Source organism: Papaver somniferum, chromosome 7, assembly GCF_003573695.1.
Source record: "Papaver somniferum cultivar HN1 chromosome 7, ASM357369v1, whole genome shotgun sequence".
NCBI classification, from domain to species: Eukaryota; Viridiplantae; Streptophyta; class Magnoliopsida; order Ranunculales; family Papaveraceae; genus Papaver; species Papaver somniferum.
The window spans coordinates 244884241-244907462 of record NC_039364.1 but is presented as its reverse complement, the minus strand read 5'-3'; the positions used below and the strand labels follow the sequence as shown (position 1 = coordinate 244907462).

The 23222-nt window shown below is 39.4% G+C and overlaps 1 pseudogene; it reads left to right on the top strand.

The window, feature by feature from the left end:
- Positions 1 to 4971: 4971 nt before the first annotated feature.
- LOC113300739 lies at positions 4972 to 5071 on the top strand (annotated as a pseudogene).
- The last annotated feature ends 18151 nt before the right edge of the window (positions 5072 to 23222 follow it).

Here is a 23222-nt window from a genome sequence, read left to right as displayed (position 1 = left end):
AATCTAACATTGTCCTCAATGTTTCTAGTGAAAGCACAATAAAGTATAAATAACATGAGGAATTTGTAAAGAGAGAAGTTGGAAAGATAGTACCTGGGTGAAGTGTAACCAAAAACCTAAAAAAATATATAACATACAACATACAACATACAAACCGCCTTGATGGTCAATCAAGGTAAACAGGGTCCTCCAGAGGGACCTCCTCAACATCACCTGTAGGACAAGGCTCTAAAAAGGGATTCAATCGATGACCGTTAACCTTTGAAGAACTACTACCATCTGGTGTCTCAATCTCAATAGCGCCATGAGGAAAAATAATACGTACCACAAAAGGACCGGTCCACCGAGAGCGCAACTTCCCGGGGAATAGATGCAAACGAGTGTCATACAGAAGAACTTTTTGACCTGGAGAAAATGACTTTCGTAAAATATTCTTATCATGCACAAGTTTCATTTTGTTCTTATACTCCTTAGCACTATCGTATGCATCTCTACGAATCTCATCCAAATCATTGAGCTGGAGCTTTCTATGAACTCCTGCCTTGTCAAGTGAAAAGTTTAAGCTCTTAACAGCCCAATAGGCTCTATGCTCTAACTCGACAGGTAGGTGACATGCCTTGCCAAATACTAGACGATAAGGGGACATTCCAATGGGTGTCTTAAACGCAGTACGGTAAGCCCATAAGGCATCAGTAAGCCTCTACGACCAGTCTTTCCTATTGGGATTAACTGTTTTTTCTAATATACGCTTAATTTCCCTATTGGATACCTCTACCTGACCACTAGTCTGAGGGTGATATGGGGTAGCTACTTTATGGGTAATACCATATTGTTTCATTAAAAGAGCAAACTGTCTATTACAAAAGTGTGAACCTCCATCACTAATTATGGCTCGCGGTGTACCAAAACGTGTAAGTATATTCTCTTTCAAAAACTGAACTACGACCCTATGGTCATTTGTTTTACACGGAACCGCCTCAACCCACTTAGACACATAGTCTACAGCGACAAGTATGTAAAGATATCCCAAAGAACTAGGAAATGGTCCCATAAAATCAATGCCCCACACATCAAAGACCTCAACCACTAAAATAGGGTTCAAAGGCATCATATTTCGACGGGAAATGGTTCCTAACCTCTGGCAACGATCACACGAAACACAATGACTATGGGAGTCTTTAAACAATGAAGGCCAGTAAAATCCACACTGCAATATCTTAGCAGCAGTCTTCTTAGCACTAAAATCACCCCCACAGGCATGTTCATGACAAAAGGAGAGAATACTGGACTGGTCACTCTCAGGTACACATCTCCTAATAATCTGGTCGGGACAATACTTAAACAAATAAGGATCGTCCCAAAAGAAATGCTTAACCTCGGATAAAAACCTAGAACGATCTTGTTTACCCCAATGTTGAGGGGTACGACCAGTAACAAGATAATTCACTATATTTGCATACCAAGGTGATTGGGAAACAGAGAACAATTGTTCATCAGGAACGCTATCCCTTATAGGAAGGGCATCACTAGGGGAACTAACAACTAACCTGGATAAGTGGTCTGCTACTACATTTTCAACACCCTTTTTGTCTCTAATGTCTGGAGAAAATTCTTGTAACAATAGGATCCACCTAATCAGTCTAGGTTTGGTGTCCTTCTTAGACAAAAGGTATTTCAAAGCAGCATGATCAGTATATATTACGATCTTAGAACCTAAAGGTAGGATCTAAACTTATCCAAGGCAAACACGATGGCTAACAGTTCCTTCTCGGTAGTTGTATAGTTCAATTGGGCATCATTCAGAGTTTTGCTAGCATAGTAAATCACATGAAGTAATTTGTCTACTACGTTGACCTAACACAACGCCTATAGCATAATCTGAAGCATCACACATAATCTCAAAGGGTAGGTTCCAGTTGGGTGCCTGGACTATGGGAGCGGTAGTGAGTAAATTTTTAAGCTTCTCAAAAGCCTCTAAACAAGCATCATCAAAGACAAACTTAACATCTTTTGCAAGCAAATTGCAAAGAGGTCTAGAAATCAAGCTAAAATCCTTAATGAATCGACGGTAAAAACCTGCATGCCCTAGGAATGACCTAATGTCTTTTACGGTTTTTGGGACCTGTAAAGTCTTAATAAGGTCAACTTTGGCTTTGTCTACCTCTATACCCTTTGAAGAAATGATGTGCCCTAAAACAATTCCTGATTTAACCATGAAATGGCATTTTTCCCAATTAAGCACTAAATTCTTTTCCTTACACCTAGTCAACACTAATGTCAAATGATGCAAGCACTCATCAAAAGATGAACCAAACACTGAAAAATCATCCATAAAGACCTCTAAAAACCGTTCTACCATATCAGAATATGCTCATCATACAACGCTGAAAAGTCGCAGGGGCATTACACAGCCCGAAAGGCATGCGTCTATACGCGAAAGTACCAAAGGGACAGGTAAAAGTGGTTTTCTCTTGGTCTTCTGGGGAAATAACGATCTGATTATATCCGGAAAATCCATCTAAAAAGCAATAGAAACTATATCCAGCTAATCTCTCTAGCATTTGGTCGATAAAAGGAAGGGGAAAGTGATCCTTCCTTGTGACCTTGTTCAATTTCCTATAGTCGATACAGACACGCCATCCCGTGGTCACTCGGGTTGGGATTAACTCATTATCCTCATTCTGGACTACAGTGATGCCTGATTTCTTGGGAACAACCTGAACGGGGCTGACCCACTTACTGTCTGAAATTGGGTGGATAATACCCGCATCTAACAACTTAAGCACCTCTTTTCGAACTACTTCTTTCATATTAGGGTTCATTCGACGTTGCATCTCCCTAGACGGTTTGGAGTCTTCCTCTAAATGAATTTGATGCATACAAACGGTAGGACTAATACCCTTAATGTCTGCTATAGACCACCCTAAAGCTTCCTTATTATCTTGAAGTACTTTTACTAGCCTACTTTCCTGATCACTATCCAAGTCGGCAGCAATAATCACAGGTAAAGTCTCATATGGGCCTAAGAACTCATACTTCAGGTTATCTGGTAGTGGTTTGAGGTCCAACTTAGGGGGCTCTTCTAAGGAAGGAACTGAGGTAGTCTCAGAAGCTGGTAATGGTTCGAACCTAGCTTTCCATCTATCAGTGTCTAATACAGGGGTAGAATCTAATAGAGAATTCACTTGTTCAATGACACTATCATCGTCGAAATCTAAACCAAAATGGGATAGACAACTCTCTAGTGGGTCTTCGGACAAGATGTTTGGTAATGACTCCTGAACTAAGGATTCTATCATATTCACTTCTTCAACACATGTGTCATCTAGCTCATTAGGTAGCTTACTGACATTAAAAATGTTCATTTTGATAGTCATATTACCAAAAGATAAATTCATCACACCATTTCGACAGTTTATGATCGCATTGGACGTAGCTAAGAATGGGCGACCTAAAATCACAGCTATCTGGTTCTCTGGGTCAGGGACAGGTTGGGTATCTAGGACCACGAAATCCTCTGGATAAATAAACTTGTCGACCTCAATAAGAACATCCTCGATAACTCCTCGAGGAATTTTGACAGACCTATCAGCTAACTGCAGTGTTATCTGAGTAGGTTTCATTTCACCAAGACCTAGCTGTAAGTACACATGGTACGGCAGTAAGTTCACACTGGCTCCTAAGTCAAGTAAAGCTCTTTCTACCCGGTGTTTACCTATTGTGCAAGCAATGGTTGGGGAACCTGGGTCTTTGTACTTTGGAGTGGTAGTGTTATGAATGATTGAACTTACATGACTAGCTAAAAAGGCTTTCTTATGGACGCTAAGTTTTCGCTTTCGCGTACACATATCCTTAAGGAACTTGGCATAAGCAGGAATTTTCCTAATTGCATCTAATAAAGGAAGGTTTATGGTAACTTGCTTAAAAACCTCCAATATGTCATTAAAGTTTGATTCCTTCTTTGTTGATGCTAATAGCTGGGGAAATGGGGCTCTAGGCACAGGATCAGACCTCTCAGGAACCGAGTCAGCATCATTGGAAATTTTATCAGTCCCCTCAGTTAGCGGTCCTGAGGGATGAGATCCTGAGGGGTGAACTACAGTATGTTCACTATCGGGCATGTTTACCTGATTGTCTACTACTCTACCACTCCTGAGGGTTCTAATAGCATTCAACTGATTCGATGGTTGGGTACCTACTTCATGAGATCCTCTAGGGTTGGGTTGAGTTTGGCTAGGAAACTTACCTCTTTCTCTTAAAGACTCATTTATATGACTAACCTGGGTTTTCAACTCGGAAATAGCCTGAGAGTTAGCCTGACCTATTCTCTTATTTTTTTCTATACCTTGAGCAACAAATTGCTGAAACTGCATAGTGTTACGAGTTAACAAAGCAAGAGACTCTTCTAAACTCATAATCTTCTTATCCGGAGGGTTCTGAAACTGTGCCGGGGCTGAAGGATTCTTAGTATAGCCAAAACCTGGGGGAGCTTGAGAGTTACTAGACTGACCTTGATTCTGGCCCTTAGACCATGAAAGGTTGGGATGGTTTCTCCAGCCAGGATTATAGGTTTCTGAATATGGGTCAAACTTCTGACGGTTATCAAACCCAGTGTTATTATAGAGATCATTGGCTTTCTCTTCAACAGTATTGCCTTCCCAAAAAGGCTCTATTCTACCACTAGTATGACCCACTTCTAAAGCTTCTAACCTTTTTGCTATAGCAGCAATTTTGGCATCTGATTCGTAGCTTTCTTCTACCCTATTAACGTTTCCTCTGCCTAGAAGAATTGTTTTCTGGGGTACCCTATTACTTTCCCATTGTTGGGTCTTTTCGGCGATTTCATGCAAGTATGTCATCGCATTATCAACTGTTTGGTTTTCAAACCCACATGTACACATGGACTCTACTGTAGTTGTGGTGGGATAATCTAAACCATCATAAAGGATCTGAACCAACCTAACCTTTTCTAAACCATGATGAGGACATTGGGCTAATAAATCATTGAACCTTTCCAAATACCTATACAAAGATTCTCCCTCCTGTTGTGTAAACGTGCAGATTTGCGTCCTAATAGACGAGGTTTTGTGCCTAGGGAAAAACTTGTTCAAAAAGGCGGATGTAAGTTGTTCATAGGTTTCAATTGATTCGGAAGCCAAACTATACAGCCACGACTTGGCTTTATCTTTTAAGGAAAAGGGGAATAACCTGAGTTTTAAAGCATCATCATCAAGGTTTCTAATTTTCAGGGTACTACAGATTTCCTCGAAGTCCCTAACATGGAAATAAGGGTTTTCATTTTCTTTTCCTAAAAATATTGGGAGCAACTGTAAGGTTCCAGGCTTAAGTTCATAATTTGCTTCAGTTTCAGGTAACTTGATACACGAGGGACGAGTAGTCCTAGTAGGATTCAACAAGGCTTTCAAAGTTGCCATTTCTGGCGCTATTGGACTATCAGGGATTTTCTCTTCAAACGGACGTTCGAAAACGGAGTCTTCACGAATCGGACTCTCTAAATTGAGGTAATCAAGACGCTTAGAACTACTAGGTTTCTCTTTAACAAATCTACCTAGGGCGTTTCTTTTACGTTCAGGCATGCAACAGAATAAGGAAGGGAATTCTATGCAAACACAAAACAAGGCTGACTCAACCAAATCAAACCTGTATTTCTAGCAAACAAAAAGCATGATGGCTCCACTTAGATTGTCACTAGACCAGCTTCTATTCTTTCGAAAAGGAACTCGTTAAAATCTGAGCAAACCCTTCTGGAATCAATCCGAGTCAAAGTAAGTTGAATCAAGGCGAGGGAAGCTCAGTGGAGCTTTGATACCCAAGGCCTCACCGGTTACAAGGCGGCGCAGTCACGCATTCAACTCACAGAAACCGTCAAGAACTTCGAAGTATGCTCAAAAGAGTAACCAATATTCTTCGAACGATTTTCCTATTAAGCTCGTTACCCTATAGGTCTCGTTCTAGTCAAAATTTTAGGCTTAGGTTCGCGTTTGGTTTCGTGTTCCTAAGGCGGGCAAGAAGAGAACGGTGATGAAATCCGAACCCTTATCTTGTATGGCCAGTCCTTGCCCTTTACTAGGAATTAAAGCAACCGTATTCAGGTCCTCAACATATATTCACCTTAAGGAATACAGTAAACCCGCTGACAAGGGATTCGCGGGTGTTTCGAAAAACTTACCTCCCGTACCAGACGGGCGAAGAACCGCTGAAGTCGACTCGGGCCACAACTCCTATGTTATGTACGAACCCGAGGGGCCGAGGTGATATCGTAATCACCGTCCTTCCCTGCACACAGTTTGTATTTAAACCAACCCTTCCTTAGGGTTTAAAAATAATAATGTCCAAAGTCCAATGTCAAGTGTCCAAAAAGAAAATAAAAAATTACAAAAATAGCAAACCCTAATACAGTTCTCTCTCTCTTTTTTTTTTAATAAAGAAAAATAAACAAACCCTAAAAAAAAAAATATCTAAAAAGAAATTGTTTTCTTTTCCGTTCTTTTCGCTTTAATCTTTTGCTCCAAGTCTTTATGCTTTAAGTTCCAGTCTTTAAGAAATCACCAAACTCCTTGGCTCAATTCGCTTTATGATCCAAAACCTGTAGACAAAAGACAAATACCCAAAAACGTAAAAAAGAACAAAAATAATAAGAACCTAAAAAATAAAAATAAATAAAAGAAAACTAAGTCTAAAAACCCTAAAAGCAAATCCGCGTCGGCGGCGCCAAAAATTGTTGTGATTTTTAAGTTGTTTGTAAAGTGGTAAATAAGATGTCGTTCTCTCGAACTTGCGAAGGATTTTTTGAAAAGTAAATTAAGTTGTTTCAAAGATAATAAGAAAATACCAAGACTCAGGATTCCACCAATGACCAATTAAGAGATAAATTCTAATCAATATTCATGCAATTCTTTCTTTTAAAGTGATCTTATATTTTGCCTCTAATAGATTTTTGAAGTAATAGTTGTAATCACCAAGCATGAAACATCAAAAGTTTTAAAACCAAGCATGCTCCATCAAAATAATTCACAACAACTCAATAAAAATCAATTATTCTTTTAAGTTCTATGCAAATAATCATATAAAATAATTGCAATAAATAAATAAAATAGAATTATACCAATTTTCATGAAACAATGGCTTCCTCCGTTGCCTTGGCTAAGGGGTTTAGCTCCTCATATTAATCATGATCTCAGAATACATGTGTAAAGCTCAAAAGTTGATTAAAAGAGAGTAAATCAATTGAACAGAGAAATCGCAACAAAAATAATGTTGCAAAGACGCTGTTAAACTGTTACAAAAGCAACGATATCTGATAACTGCTGTTGAAACCGCTGCTGCGACCCACTACTGTTCGTCCAAAACACTGTTGAAGAACGACTGTGGTTGTGAGTCTGTTCTTCACGCTCTTCAGCTCCTTCTCCTGAAACAGCAGCAGCAGAACCCGTTGGTTGGAAGTTGATTGTTCTTGCTTCTCTGAGGTTCTAAACTTCTCCTAACTCTTCGTCCTCCTTATTGGGACCCTAAGAAACATATTTATACACAAAAGGTTCATCGAATCTCTCCCAAATCGCATCAAAATCTCCTATTTCCTTCCTTGGCAGTCACGGCAATAATTCCTTCCCAAATTTGTTTCACGCGTTTCTGAGCTCTCCCGATTATACCAAACTCTTCCTTAGTTAGAATATGTATCTTTGGAACGAATTTCTTGCCTTTAATCTCTCTGAATTTCCAAATTCGAACCCATGAAGCCGTGTTTCCTTATTTGACTTTGATTCCAATTTTCGGCCATTCCAGCCCAATTCGATTGATCCAATTGCTTCTAATGATCTTCTTAGGCCATATCAAGTTAAGCCCAACCAATTTCCAGTGTTTAATCTCCTTGAAAACTCTTCAGAAATCGAACTGAAATTTTCCAGCGATATGCATGGCCTTTCCCGCCAATTTTCTAATTCAAACGTGAAAAAGAGAGTGTCCCCTTATCCTGTGCTGTTCTCCCTTTAGCAGATGCCTGGAAATAGGTCACCCCTTAGTAATTAGGTTACCCCTTATCCAAAATCGAGGGTCCGTATAGCAAATGTCCTCCCAGGTGCCTTTAACAACTTTTCGAGCCAATTTCGCCGCAAAAGCTTATTTCTCCAAAATACCTATAAGGACATAAAATAACCAAAATAAGTACAAAATCGAGCACTAAAAATATATACAATTGAGATAAAAATAGACACATAAATGCGTCAATCACTCATGCCATTTAATATGCTTCTAGGAAACTCAATGAAGCCCAACAAAACTACACAACCACTGAAAAAGAGTTGTTAGCTATTGTTTTTGCTTTGGAAAAGTTTCACTCTTATCTAATTGGTACAAAAGTTGTTGTCTTTTACAAAGAAAGAGGCGAAATCGAGGCTAATACGATGGATTTTGCTCTTGCAAGAGTTTGACATAGAGATCAAAGACAAGAAAGGAATTGAGAATACCGTTGCGGATCACTTGAGCCGTCTTGCTATGGACAAGGAAACTATCCCGTTGCGTGAAAGTTTCCCGGATGAGCAAATATTCTCAATTGCCTTTGGAGAACCATGGTACGATGATATTGTTAATTACTTAGTTTCTAAACAAATCCCAAAGAACTTTTCTCGTTCTGAGAGGGACAAACTTAAGAAGTTAGGAAACCAATACATATGGGATGATCCATACTTATGGAAACATTGTAGTGACCAAGTAATACGAAGGTGCGTTCCTGAATCTGAATTTAACTCTATCTTGTCTTTTTTCCACTCTTATGCTTGTGAAGGACACTTTGGGAGCAAGAGAACCGCTCTCAAAGTACTAGAATGTGGTTTCTATTGGCCAACTTTGTTTAAGGATGCACATGTATTTTGCACTACATGTGATAGGTGCCAAAGAACATGCAATCTAGGTGCTCGAAATCAAATGCCACAAACTATTGTTCAATTTGTTGAGGTTTTTGATGTATGGGGAATTGATTTTATGGGCCCTTTTGTCAATTCTAGTGGAAATTATTATATCTTGCTTGTTGTTGATTATGTCTCGAAATGGGTGGAAGCTAAGGCCACCCCAACTAATGATTCTAAAGTTGTTTCATATTTTGTGCAAGCAAATATTTTTGCAAGGTTTGGAATTCCAAGAGCTATAATTAGCGATGGATGCTCACACTTCAAAAACAGGTTCTTGCAAAGCTTGTTAAGGAAGTACAATGTGTCGCATAGGATTGCAACACCCTACCATCCACAAACAAATGGATAAGCCGAGGTTTCCAACCGAGAGGCGAAGTCTATTCTCGAGAAGACGGTGAATCCAACAAGGAAGGATTGGAGTTCGCGACTCAATGATGCTTTGTGGGCTTATAGAACCGCATACAAGACACCTATCGGGATGTCTCCCTTTAGACTTGTGTATGGTAAACCTTGTCACTTACCCGTAGAAATTGAGCATAAGGTGTTTTGGGCTATTAAGCAATGCAATATGGAGTTGGATGGTGCTGGAAGGCAAAGGAAGTTGCAACTCCAAGAGTTAGAGGAGATTCACAATGATGCATTTGAAAGCTCACGAATTTACAAGGAAAAGACGAAAGAATTTCATGATAGTATGATCACAAAGAAATTTTTTTTCATTGGGCAGAAAGTGCTTTTGTTTAATTCTCGCTTGAAATTATTTCCGGGTAAATTAAGGTCACGTTGGATTGGACCTTTTATTGTGACTAATGTGTTTTCTCATGGTGCAGTGGAATTCGTAGTTTAGCTACAGGAAATAAACTTAAAGTAAATGGGCACCGGTTGAAACCATATTATGAGAACTTCTCTTTGGATGCCGTGGAAGGAGTTAACCTTGTGGAAGTACTCCCTCTGGAGGAGTCGTAGAAAGCAAGGAGATACTCGGGCTGACGACTTTAAACCTAGCGCTAAATGGGAGGCAACCCATAAGATGAGTATTTCTTATATTATTTTTATTTTTGGTTCTTGTCTTGTACTTATCTTTTTCTTGTCTTGTATTTACATATTCTTGTCGCATATCATGTAGTATTTCCCACCTTGACTTTCTTTGGACGATTCAATTTACATTGAGGACAATGTAAAGTTTAAGTGTGGGGGAGTGGTTAAGCATTTACATTGTAAATATTTCAACTTTTGTGTAAAATAGTGAATGAAAAACTCCAACTTGTAGTTAGTTTAGGGCCACATAGTATACATGTCGCTAAGATTACATCGAGATTCTCATAAGAGTGACTGAACTTAAAGATGACAGAGAACGTGATCAGGTTTCTTACTTGTATGAGAGTTAAAGTTGGATTTAACCATGCCAGTGGCAAATGAGGTGCAGACTGAATTCGATATTATAGTTGTGATCCCCTATAGTGGAGATTACCCATGTTACATCATGAGAGGCACCGACCTTCATTTCTTTGTATGTGTCTAAATATGTACTTTTAGAGTGTGTGTCACCGTACGTAAACTCCGGGTAGAATGGTGAGCTACCCAACCTCCCACCAATAGAAGCACTACTTTGATCTCTTGAGTGCTATTTTTTCAATCATGATGGTGACATCTAATTGCTAACTTACATACCACTTGTAATCTTGTCGAATTCTCCTTCGTCAGCATCTTCTCTGTATTCAGCAGTTGCACTATGTCCCGGATCCTGACTGAAGATGTGACGGTTCAAATCTGGATAGTTTCGTCCCTATAAGATGTTTTAGGGTTTTATATGCGTGCAACATGACTATATCAAGTAAAAGAAGCATTCAAATTCTTCTTCAAAAATGAACGTATGCAGGAGACAAACTAGGGTTCGCAATCGGTTTGAATAAGAGTATACAATTTCCAGTCTACTCGGACGCGGCTCATACTTTAGTCACATAACTCGACAAACTGATATAAATGGGTAGAGAATTCGACAACGCGTCATTGATAAAAATATCCGTCCATGTCTCTCCTACCACGTGTTAAAATGGAATGATGTTTCAAAATACGGTCCAAGAGATGTCATCAAAACACTTAAAGGATTTGATGTTAAATATTTGAATTCCCGGGTTTAACTTCACGTGGGTTTATCACCAAAAAAATAATCTCCAAATCCTAGTTTTACTATAATAAATGAAAGTCAGGTCTTTTATTTCGATAGTTGGGGTCAACCACTGAAATCATATGTCAAACAAAGTTTCTACAACTTATGGAGTGAAGGTAGCGCAAAGGAGGAACACCTATTACAAATTTAACTCAGGGTTTTCACCTACTCGCATACCCGACGAAGCAATCCATGGTTTGCATCAAGTTTGAACTCATGAAGGTCCCCTACCTTTAACAACGGGAAACGTTTAGAGAAAGAGAATATCAACCCTGAAGAAAATCATCTGATAGGTGTTGTAAACACCTTATTTATTATCTAATGTTTATGCTTTCTTTGCGAGTTTTCATGTAAATTATGTATCTTATGTTTGCTTTTGAGTTTATTAGGTGCAACAGAGTCATTTTGAGCAAAAGAAGGAGAAATCGTACATTTGGAGCGTAAAAGGAAAAAAGGTCAATTCACAGGCGAGTGATACTAGGAGAAAGCTAAAGTTATGCATCAAAAGAGGTGAAGAATGATCTGTCAGTTCCGCGCAACTCAAAGTTGAGCAAGAAAACAGAATAGGCAGTCAGTTCTCCGAAACTGACAGGCCAAATATCACTTAAGTGGCCCTTATCCTATTTCTGGGTGCCTGGAGTTATCTTCATTCCTACACAAAACCTGAGGCACAAATTATTTCTTCTCTATCATTAGTTTTTACTCCTCACCCTCTGTCTGAAATCGAGAAGCGATGGCGGAGGGAGAAATTCAGAGAGATTAGGGATCGAGAGACTGCTGTAAGAGAGTTCAATGGAGAGAATAATACAGATAAGATAGGTTAATGATTGAAGCAGGAATTCAAACTAGGGTTTGGTAAGAAGAAGAATTCAAATCTGATAGTGAATCTCTAAGATTTGGATTTGGTCGAGAATGGTGGATGATTTAGGGTTGTGAGATGAATTAGAAACATGGGAATGTCTCAGATTCAAGGTTACGGTGAGATAGTTGGCTATTGAAGAATTATATAGAGGTTTCTGCTGAGTTGAATAAGGGGATGGTGGAGAAATTGGGGATTCTGTCAAGAACAAGGACCTGAGATGAGGTGATTTTCATTAGTGTTGAAGAACTGCTGTTGATTGTAGGTACCATATGGGGTTTGAAGTTGATTTTGTCATGAAGGAGAAGACCCTGGTGGGTTGTTGGTGTTGAGATGATGGTGGATCCGTGAAAGATGGGTTACAGCTGCTGTTGATAATGCTGCTGTTGGATGAGGTTTGCCTGGTGATGCCGTTGTTGCTGTGTGATGATGAAAGAAGGAACCAGGACTCAAGACTGTTGAAGTTATAGGTCAAATGGATAAAATGAGTTATTCTCAATAGATGTATGCCTAGGTTATATTGCAGGTGGAGTTGTTAATGGTTGATGTTGGACTGAGTTTTATAGATGAATTTTAGGATTCATGTACAGAATTGCAGAATGGCATATCTCATGAATACTGAATACTTTCAGTGATTATTTCTATATAGTATCACGAGATGGACGGCTTCTAGATAGCTTGCTCTGCTAGTATAAAGCGATAACGTCTTCAGGAACAAACAACGAGTTTACCCTGACTATATAAAGGATATGACTTACCGACAAGCTCATATCGGGATAATTAATGCTCCTAGACAGCTTGCTCTGCTAGTATAGAGCCACAAAGTTAATTATTCCTAATTACAATTGCTTCTATTCCATGGTCGAATCCACGACTGGTCCCATGGAATGGAAATAACAATTTCTCCTATTCCATGGTCGAATCCACGACTGGTCCCATGGAATGGCAATAACAATTGCTTCTATTCCATGGTCGAATCCATGACTGGTCCCATGGAATGGCAATAACAATTGTTCTGATTCTATGATCGAATCCACGACTTGATCTCATAGAATAGCAATAACTATATTATCTCATTACTCCGATTTCATGATTGAATCCACAACTGGTCTCATAAATGGTAATAGATAAATCTTAATTACTCCGATTCTATGGTCGAATCTACGATCCCATGGAATGGTAATGCTCACTTTATTATTCTGAATTCGTAGTCGAATCCTCAGCTGATCCTATGAATTAATAATAAACATCTTATTACTCAGCTTTGTGAATTATTCCCCACTGAATTCCACAATTAGTAATAAATAATCAACAACCGGGCGTCTGAGCTACCTCTAAGTAAGCCCCGATTCAAATGGTGAAAGTGTATTCAACGACGATACACTAACAGTCACTGCACGAACGAGTATTTCAAAATACAACGAAACGATGAACCTATGCAAAATAGGGAAGAAAATAATAAATAATTAAAAATATTGACCAAGGTGCTGGGAACACGGACACACGACCTACCGACCGTGCCGTGGCCAGTTCCACGCCAGTTTTATATTTTTAATACATTTTTATTATTTTCCATGATTTGATGAAAATTCTCTCATCTGATCAAATCTCTTTCCTCTCGAGGAAGCTCCTCGGTTTCATGGTACTTCCATAAATCCATAACAAATAATATAAAATTAAGGAAAGGAGTGTCGGGCGTGACCACTGGCCAACCGGCCATGCCTTGGTCCCAGCCGGCCCCACACCCCACAGTTCCTTAATTATTTTTTTATTATTATTATTTCTCTAATTTCATGAAAAAACTCCTTGATTTCATGGTATTTTTTTGCACAAATCATCATATAATAATAAAATAAAATTATGAAAACTTATGGGACCGGGCCACTAGCCGGCCGGCCATGCCCCAGCCGGTCCCACACGCCTTTTGCTTTATTATTTTATTATTATTTATCCTATTTTTCTTGAATTCATCAAATTCCTTGATTTTATGGTATTTCTCTCAAATTAGAGAAAATTCCCTCAAATCATCAAAAATACCTAAAAATATTTAAAAAATTATGAAAAACTCGTGGGACCGATCCATAGCCGGCCGGCCATGCCTCCATGGTCCCACACACCCATGTTTTTATTATTTTAATATTTTGCTTCCATGAACTCATGAAAACTTCTTCAATTCATGGAAACTCCCTAAATTCATCAAATTTCTCAAAAAGTCATGAATTTTTCATAAAATCATCAAAATATTATAAAATTAAGGAAAAGGCACCACGGGACCGTGGTCACGACCGGACGACCATGCCTTGACCACGGCGGTCGCCTCCTCATTCCTTATTTTATAATTATTTTTCATCATCTCATGGTGTTTTCCTCAGTTTCGTCGAAACCCTAATTTTGGCATATTTTCTCGAATGGATGCTCAATTGCACGCCAGAAAATATCAAAATTCTCAGGACTAAGACGCGAACGCCTTGGGGAAACGATCACGCTATCTTGATCGACCAAGATTGGCTATTTGGCTCACGGAAGCCGGTCCCATCAATTTTCACAGTTTTGACCTAATTTGCACAATTGCTCGTATTAGGTCCAAAACTCTTCCAAACACTTTGGATTTTCATGAAGTGATCGTCAGGCGGTTACCTGACAACCCAGGGCCGGTTTCATGACTCCATGGTCGGTCCCTCGCCTCGTCATAATTAATTAGGTTTTCTCACCTAAGGCTCAGACGAGCATTTTGAATAAATGATTAAGCCAGCATTTAATCATTCTTCCACCAACAAATCGTCAACTCTTCAGGAGTTCTTCGCATTTGCTCATGTGATCATATGGACACTACATGGTTGATCCACAGTCCCATGTAGTCGCTCCCTCCTTCGTCCCATGGTTAAACTTCTGACGAACCATGAATTGATCATCAATTGATCAAATTAGGGTTACCGAATCCAAGGATCATCATTCCAGATTCCAACCTTAATAATTTTACGACGGCCTCATGGTCATTAATTTTATTAATTATGCTCGGTTCAAAGACCAGTATTATAATTAATATTTTTGGTACACTGCCAATAATCCATCAGATGAGCAACACATGCTCAGACGATCAAATATTCAACAATTCATCACATGAGCAACACTTGCTCAGATGATAAATATTTGCTCAAACCAAGGAATATTGGTTCAACAATCAATATTCAAAGATCCATCGAATGAGCAATACTTGCTCACTTCATCGTAAGAATTATACCTCTGTCTCATGACATGTTCAATTCATGAGTTTCAGAACATCATGTTCGACACTCAGCAACTACATGGACTCATCGTCCCATCAAACCACGAAGTCATCAATTGACTAACAAACCACGAGACGTCAATCGTGTCACTTGGGGGGATATCACTTAGGGTTTTGGTCTGGCGGTCTACGGCATGTGTGTTCAAACACACGATGGAATGTGAGCAAGTCGTGCAATCAGTTGAAGGAATTCACGAGGTAGTGGGTGGAAAATCGACCAAGTCTCCACATGTTGAGCAACTGGTTTCAAACACGATCTCCACTTTCCCACTCCTTGATTCCATCAACTGTCACACTTCATGGGATCATGGTGTCTAAAATTCTAGCAATATAAATAAGTCTCTGAATCATGATTGAATCATCATTAGTATCATCAATCTCACATCAAACGGACAACACGAGATCATCAACTCATCAATTGAGTAATTTCAATCATTCAGAGCTTATCATATTCAGAATTCACACACCCACAATCCTTGATTACCATTGATTCCACGCATTTCTCAGCTTCCCTCCTACAGATCAACCCATCCTCTCTTGTGAGCGAATTTACTCTGGAACGGTCATTGTCTTGATTTAGGCCGGAGTACTACAGATTGATCTCTCGAATCTAAAGCACCCCCTTTGCGGCGGTGCATCTATGTGAGGTTTAACATTTCGCTCGGTTCGAGGAGTCTCATCCGTACGGTCGTCTCCTCAATTCCTTAAAAACCAGCAAATCGTTTTTCCTCATACACAAATGTATGTCAATTGCATTGATTAGCCTATTTCCAAAACTTAATGCTCCTAGGAATTGAACTTAGTTAGCGCAAGGCGTTAGGTTATTCTTTAGGTAGAATCCACATACGCGGCTCTAATGTGTGTTGATGAACTTAGGAAATTAATGGAATATCTTGCTCTCTTGATACTCTAGGCTTTTGATGATGAAGAGATTAAATTGTAATTCTAATCATGTATGCAAGCACTTGTTTAAGATAGAAGATAAACTCCTTGACCAATATCTCTCTCTATTGATTATTTTCAACTATTTTCATTACTCTATTGCTTTGTTTATTTTGATAAAACAAAAATCCCCCCATTGGTTACTAAGAAACTAGAATTTTTTTAACAACAATTACCTCTCTGTGGAAACGAACTCTTCCTTACCTTGTACTTCATTTATATTTTGTTGAGCAAGAAAGTGAATTATTTTTGACGCATACGACTGTGATCAAATTTTGGCGCCGCTGCCGGGGAGGCATACGGCTTGTTATTAAGTTTTTAGTTTCTTATCATCATTTCTGCTTTCATATTTGCTTTTTGTTTCTTGTTTCGTTTTCCTGACTTGGTTGTGAGAATCGTTTTTCAGGTACTAATCTCTGGCTTCCAAGGATTAGAATTATCCAATGTGGGGGATAGCTACTCGAAGAGGAACAATACTCCAAGCAAGACTTGACGAGATAGAAGAACAAGAGTTGGAAGTAGTAGAAGAGACTCTACAGCAAGATGAAGAAGTTCCAATTGTAGAAGAAGCAATAGGTGATGCAAATCGTACACTCAAGGACTTGGCTTCTCACAAGCTGGATACACAACAGTGGTGTATCCAAACAAACTCAACCTTCGAGATCAAGCCGGGGTTGATTTTAGAATTACCAAAGTTCCATGGCATGGTAAATGAAGACTCAAACAAGCATCTTATGGACTTCCACACCATTGTCATGGCCATGCTTCCAGCGGAGACTGATGCGGATGATGCAATGTTGAAAGTTTTTCGATTCTCTTTGGCGGATAGTGCTAAGGACTGGTTGTATTATTTGTCTCCCGGAAGTGTCACAACATGGAATGGGTTGAAGAAACTCTTTTTAGAGAGATATTTTCCTGCATCAAAGGCTACTCAAATTCGCAAAGAGATTTGTGGGATGAAGCAAAATGTGGGAGAATCTTTATATGAATGTTGGGAACGATACAAGAGATTGGTGGCAAGTTTCCCTCACCACCAATTCAGTGACACTATGATTATCCAATGCTTCTATGAAGGACTCCAAGCAAGTGATAAAAATCTTCTTGACGCTGCGGGTGGTGGTGCACTAGTGAACAAGACGGTGGCACAAGCTAGAGAGTTGATTGAAAACATGGCAGCAAATTCCCAACAATTCTTGAGTCGTGGTTCAGATGTGTTTCTTAGGAGAGTAAATGATGTGAGCGAGGTCGAGTAACTTCGTCAACAAATGGGTAACATGACAGCAATGATGCAACAAGTTGCAGCGGCAGTGATACCAAGTTCTCCTCAAGGGTATGAAGATGCCAGTTAACAAGCTAACGTGATCTTTCCAAATCAGCAAAGACGGTATGATCCATATGCAAACACTTACAATCCGGGATGGAGAGATCGCCCCAATTTTAGCTATGCGAACAAGCAAGGTGCGATTCAACAACCTAATTTCAACTGTCCGAGTGGATTCCAACCACAACAACAACAATTTCAGCAACCGCAACAACAACAAAGTCAAGATTCCGGTCTTGATGAAAAGCTTCAATCGATGATGCAAGGAATTTATACTATGTTTCAACAAAGTCAAAAAGAGACCAAGAGTGCAATAAAGGATTTGCAGACACAAATGGGTTTCATGGCTACTGAGTTGAACCAAGTGAAGGCACAAATTGGTGGGAAACTCCCTTCTCAACCTATTAACCCGAAGGGGGATGTCAATGCAATTACGTTGAGAAGTGGTACACAACTTGTGAAACCGAAGTTACTGATTCAGGCAAGGTGGAAACACAAAAGGAACCTGTTTTGGAGGAGAAGAATGAGGATTGTCCCCAAACTTCTGAGGTACCTATTTCTAACTCTAAAACTTCGGTTTCTACTTATGTTCCTCCTTTACATTTTCCTCGCAGATTTGCAAATTCCAAGAAGGCGGAACTAGAAAATGAGATTTTAGACATTTTTAAGAAGATCCATGTGGACATACCACTCATAGATGCTATCAAGCAAGTTCCCAAATATGCAAAGGTGTTGAAGGACTTGTGTACTAATAAGCAAAGGCTAAAAGGTAATGAAGTGCTAAGTGTGGGGGAGAATGCTTCGGAAATCTTGCAACACAAACTCCCACTGAAATGCAAGGATCCTGGTAGCTTTGACATTCCCGTCAAAATTGGTAACACCACATTTAACAAAGCAATGTTAGACTTAGGTGCATCCGTTAATGTAATGGTTGCATCTATGTATACTTCACATGATTTAGGTCCTCTTAAAAAGTATGGAATTGTGTTGCAATTAGCTGATCGCTCTAATGTCTACCCAATGGGTATTGTCGAGGATGTTCTTGTGCAGGTTAATCAACTAGTATTTCCAGCTGACTTTTGTGTCTTAGAGATGGATGAAGGTTCACCGGACTCATCTCTTCCTTTGCTACTTGGGCGTCCCTTCATGAAAACGGCGAAAACCATTATTGATGTGGACAAGGGAACGCTAACTATGGAGTTTAATGGAGAAATAATACGTTTCAACATTTTCGAGACGATGAGATATCCTAGTGATGTCCACTCTTGTTTCTCCATTGATGTGATGGACACATTGGCGCAACAAATGTTTGAGTTGAATGGTGTTGATACTTTGGAAACCGTGCTCACTACACCCATTGATGATGGTTTGGAGTATGGTGATGAGATTAAAGAAACCATTGGTTCTCTTGACTCAATACCAGAAAAATCAGCAATTAAGAATATTTCTTATGCTTCTTTACCTTGCAATGATGAAAAACTTGTTCCTTCTATTGTTAAATCTCCAAAGTTAGAATTGAAACCTCTTCCAAGTCACTTAAAGTACTTGTACTTGGGTGACAAGGAAGACTTGCATGTGATTGTTTCTAATGAGCTTAGTGAATTACATGAGAAAAAACTTTAAGGGTGCTAAGTAAGTACAAGACGGCCATAAGGTGGACAATCGCCGATATCAAGGGTAGAAGCCCTGCCGTTTGTATGCACAAGATCCGTTTGGAGGATGATGCAAAGCCTACAAGGGAAGTGCAACGTTGTTTGAATCCTCCCATGATGGAAGTTGTGAAAAAGGAGATACCCAAGATTTTGGATGTGGGTGTTATCTACCCCATATCCGATAGCAAGTGGGTAAGCCCGGTACAAGTGGTACCAAAGAAGTCAGGTGTGACGGTGGTAGAGAATGATAAGAACGAACTTGTCCCAACTCGTGTGCAAACCGGTTGGAGGGTTTGTATTGATTACAGGAAATTGAATGCCACCACTAGGAAGGATCATTTTCCATTGCCTTTTATTGATCAAATGCTTGAACGTTTAGCTGGACACGCTTATTATTGTTTCCTTGATGGCTATTCAGGTTACAATCAGATTGTGATAGCACCGGAGGATCAATAGAAAACCACTTTCACTTGTCCTTTCGGTACTTTTTCTTATAGAAGGATGCCTTTTGGCTTATGCAATGCTCCAGCTACCTTCCAAAGGTGTATGGTAAGTATTTTTCATCATCGAAGTATTCATGGACGATTTTAGTGTATTTGGTGATTCGTTTGACCTTTGCTTGAACAATTTGTCACCGATCCTTGAACGATATGTTGAAAAAAAACCTTGTGCTGAATTGGGAGAAGTGCCATTTCATGGTAACTGATGGCATAGTTTTAGGCCATATAACATCTTCTAAAGGCATGGAAGTTGATAAATCTAAGATAGATCTTATTCGTGCTCTAAACCCTCCCACTACGGTGAGGGAGATACGCTCTTTTATTGGTCATGCAGGTTTTTATCGAAGATTCATCAAGGACTTTTCCAAGATAGCATCACCACTTTGCAATTTATTGCAAAAAGATGTGGTTTTTAACTTTGATGAAAAGTGTGTGGCGAAATTCAATCGTTTGAAAGAACTTTTGATTTCAGGCCCTATCATTAAACCACCGGATTGGAGCAAGCCTTTTGAGCTCATGTGTGATGCAAGTGATTATGCGGTTGGTGCGGTGCTTGGGCAGCGTGTGGGGAAGATACCCCATGCCATTTATTATGCTTCCAGGACACTCAGTGAAGCCTTACAAAACTACACAACCACTGAAAAAGAGTTGTTAGCTATTGTTTTTGCTTTGAAAAAGTTTTTCTCTTATCTAATTGGTACAAAAGTTGTTGTATTTTCTGATCACGCGGCACTTAGGTACTTGCTTACAAAGAAAGAGGCGAAACCGAGGCCAATACGACGGATTTTACTCTTGCAAGAGTTTGACATAGAGATCAAAGACAAGAAAGGAATTGAGAATACCGTTGCGTATCACTTGAGCCGTCTTGCTTTGGACAAGGAAACTATCCCGTTGCGTGAAAGTTTCCCGGATGAGCAACTATTCTCAATTGCCTTTGGAGAACCATGGTACACTGATATTGTTAATTACTTAGTTTCTAACCAAATCCCAAAGAACTTGTCTCATTCTGGGAGGGACAAACTTAAGAAGTTAGGAAACCAATACATATGGGATGATCCATACTTATGGAAACATTGTAGTGACCAAGTAATACGAAGGTGCGTTCCTGAATCTGAATTTAACTCTATCTTGTCTTTTTTCCACTCTTATGCTTGTGAAGGACACTTTGGGAGCAAGAGAACCGCTCTCAAAGTACTAGAATGTGGTTTCTATTGGCCAACTTTGTTTAAGGATGCACATGTATTTTGCACTACATGTGATAGGTGCCAAAGAACAGGCAATCTAGGTGCTCGAAATCAAATGCCACAAACTATTGTTCAATTTGTTGAGGTTTTTGATGTATGGGGAATTGATTTTATGGGCCCTTTTGTCAATTCTAGTGGAAATTATCATATCTTGCTTATTGTTGATTATGTCTCGAAATGGGTGGAAGCTAAGGCCACCCCAACTAATGATTCTAAAGTTGTTTCAGATTTTGTGCAAGCAAATATTTTTGCAAGGTTTGGAATTCCAAGGGATATAATTAGCGATGGAGGCTCACACTTCAAAAACAGGTTCTTGCAGAGCTTGTTAAGGAAGTACAATGTGTCGCATAGGATTGCAACACCCTACCATCCACAAACAAATGGACAAGCCGAGGTTTCCAACCGAGAGGTGAAGTCTATTCTCGAGAAGACGGTGAATCCAACAAGGAAGGATTGGAGTTCGCGACTCAATGATGCTTTGTGGGCTTATAGAACCGCATACAAGACACCTATCGGGATGTCTCCCTTTAGACTTGTGTATGGTAAACCTTGTCACTTACCCGTAGAAATTGAGCATAAGGCGTTTTGGGCTATTAAGCAATGCAATATGGAGTTGGATGGTGCTGGAAGGCAAAGGAAGTTGCAACTCCAAGAGTTAGAGGAGATTCGCAATGATGCATTTGGAAGCTCACGAATTTATAAGGAAAAGAAGAAAGCATTTCATGATAGTATGATCACAAAGAAACAATTTTGCATTGGGCAGAAAGTGCTTTTGTTTAATTCTTGCTTGAAATTATTTCCGGGTAAATTAAGGTCACGTTGGATTGGACCTTTTATTGTGACTAATGTGTTTTCTCCTGGTGCAGTGGAATTCGTAGTTTAGCTACAGGAAATAAACATAAAGTAAAGGGGAACTGATAGACGCATTTATGTGTCTAATATATCTCATTTGTATATACTGTTAGTGCCCATTTTTATACTTATTAATGTGTTTTATTTATTTATAAGTGTTTTTGGAAAAATAATCTTTTGAGGCGAAATTGGTTTAAAATGCGGCGTTTGGAGCTCCGTTGATAGCGCACCGGAAGTATCCCAGAAGTGCACCGGAAACATCCCAGAAATGTCCTGGAAGAACCCAGAAAAATTACTATTTCCACCCAAAATACTATTTCAGCCCAAATTGCTAAAGGGACACCCAAACTGGATTAGGGGGACACCATCTTCAACATTTCAAATATTTTTTTAAGAGACTTTCCATTTATTTATTTTTTTGTAATTATTATTATTATTTTTTGTATTTCTTTTCATTAGACTGGACTTTGGACAATTTATTTTAATTTTAAACCCTACGGAAGGGTTATATAAAAAAAAATTAAATATAAACTGTTTGCAGGGAAGGACGACGATTACAATATCGTCTCGGCCCCTCGGGTTCGCACACTGACACCGGAGTCGGTGGCCCGAGTCGACTACAACGGTTCTTTGCCCGTCTGGTACGGGAGGTAAACTTCTAAACACCCGCGAATCTCCTGTCAGCAGGTTTACTGTCTGCCTTAAGGTGATTTTATGTTGAGGATTGAACCGGATGCTTTAATTTCCTAGTAAAGGGAAAGAACTGGCCATATAAGATAAGGGTTCGGATTTCATCACCGTTCCCTTCTTGCCCGCCTTAGGTAAACGAAACCTAACGTGAACCCAAGCTTAAAATCTGATTAGAACGAGACCGATAGAGTAACGAGCTTGGTAGGAAAATATTTCGAAAAATATTGGTTACTCTTTTAAGCATACTTCAAAGTTCTTGATGGTTTCTGTAAGTTGAATGCGTGACTGCGCCGCCTTGTGATAGCGGTGAGGCCTTGGGTATCAAAGCTCCACTGAGCTTCCCTCGCCTCGATTCAACTTACATTAGCTCGGATTTATTCCAGAGGGGTGTGCTCAAATTGTAACGAATTCCTTTTCGAAGGAATAGAAGCTGGTCTAGAAAACAATCTAAGTGGAGCCATCATGCTTTTTGTTTGCTAGATTCTATAGATTTGATTTGGTCGAGCCAGCCTTGTTTGTGATTGTGTAGAATTCCCTTGCAATTAAGAATGCCGAACTGGTATGATGGAAGCCAATACAATGATTATCGACCTGAATTTGAATATGGACATCATCCTTTTTATGACCATGTTGGGAATAGTGGTTGGGAACGCCATCCTTTGGAAGGATATGGGTCATACTCTGGTGAGCCCAATTACTATCCACACATGCATCAATCTTACGAGCAAGAAGATTATAGTACTAGTTCTTCGTCTCTAGAGGATACAATCAAACTATTGAAAAAT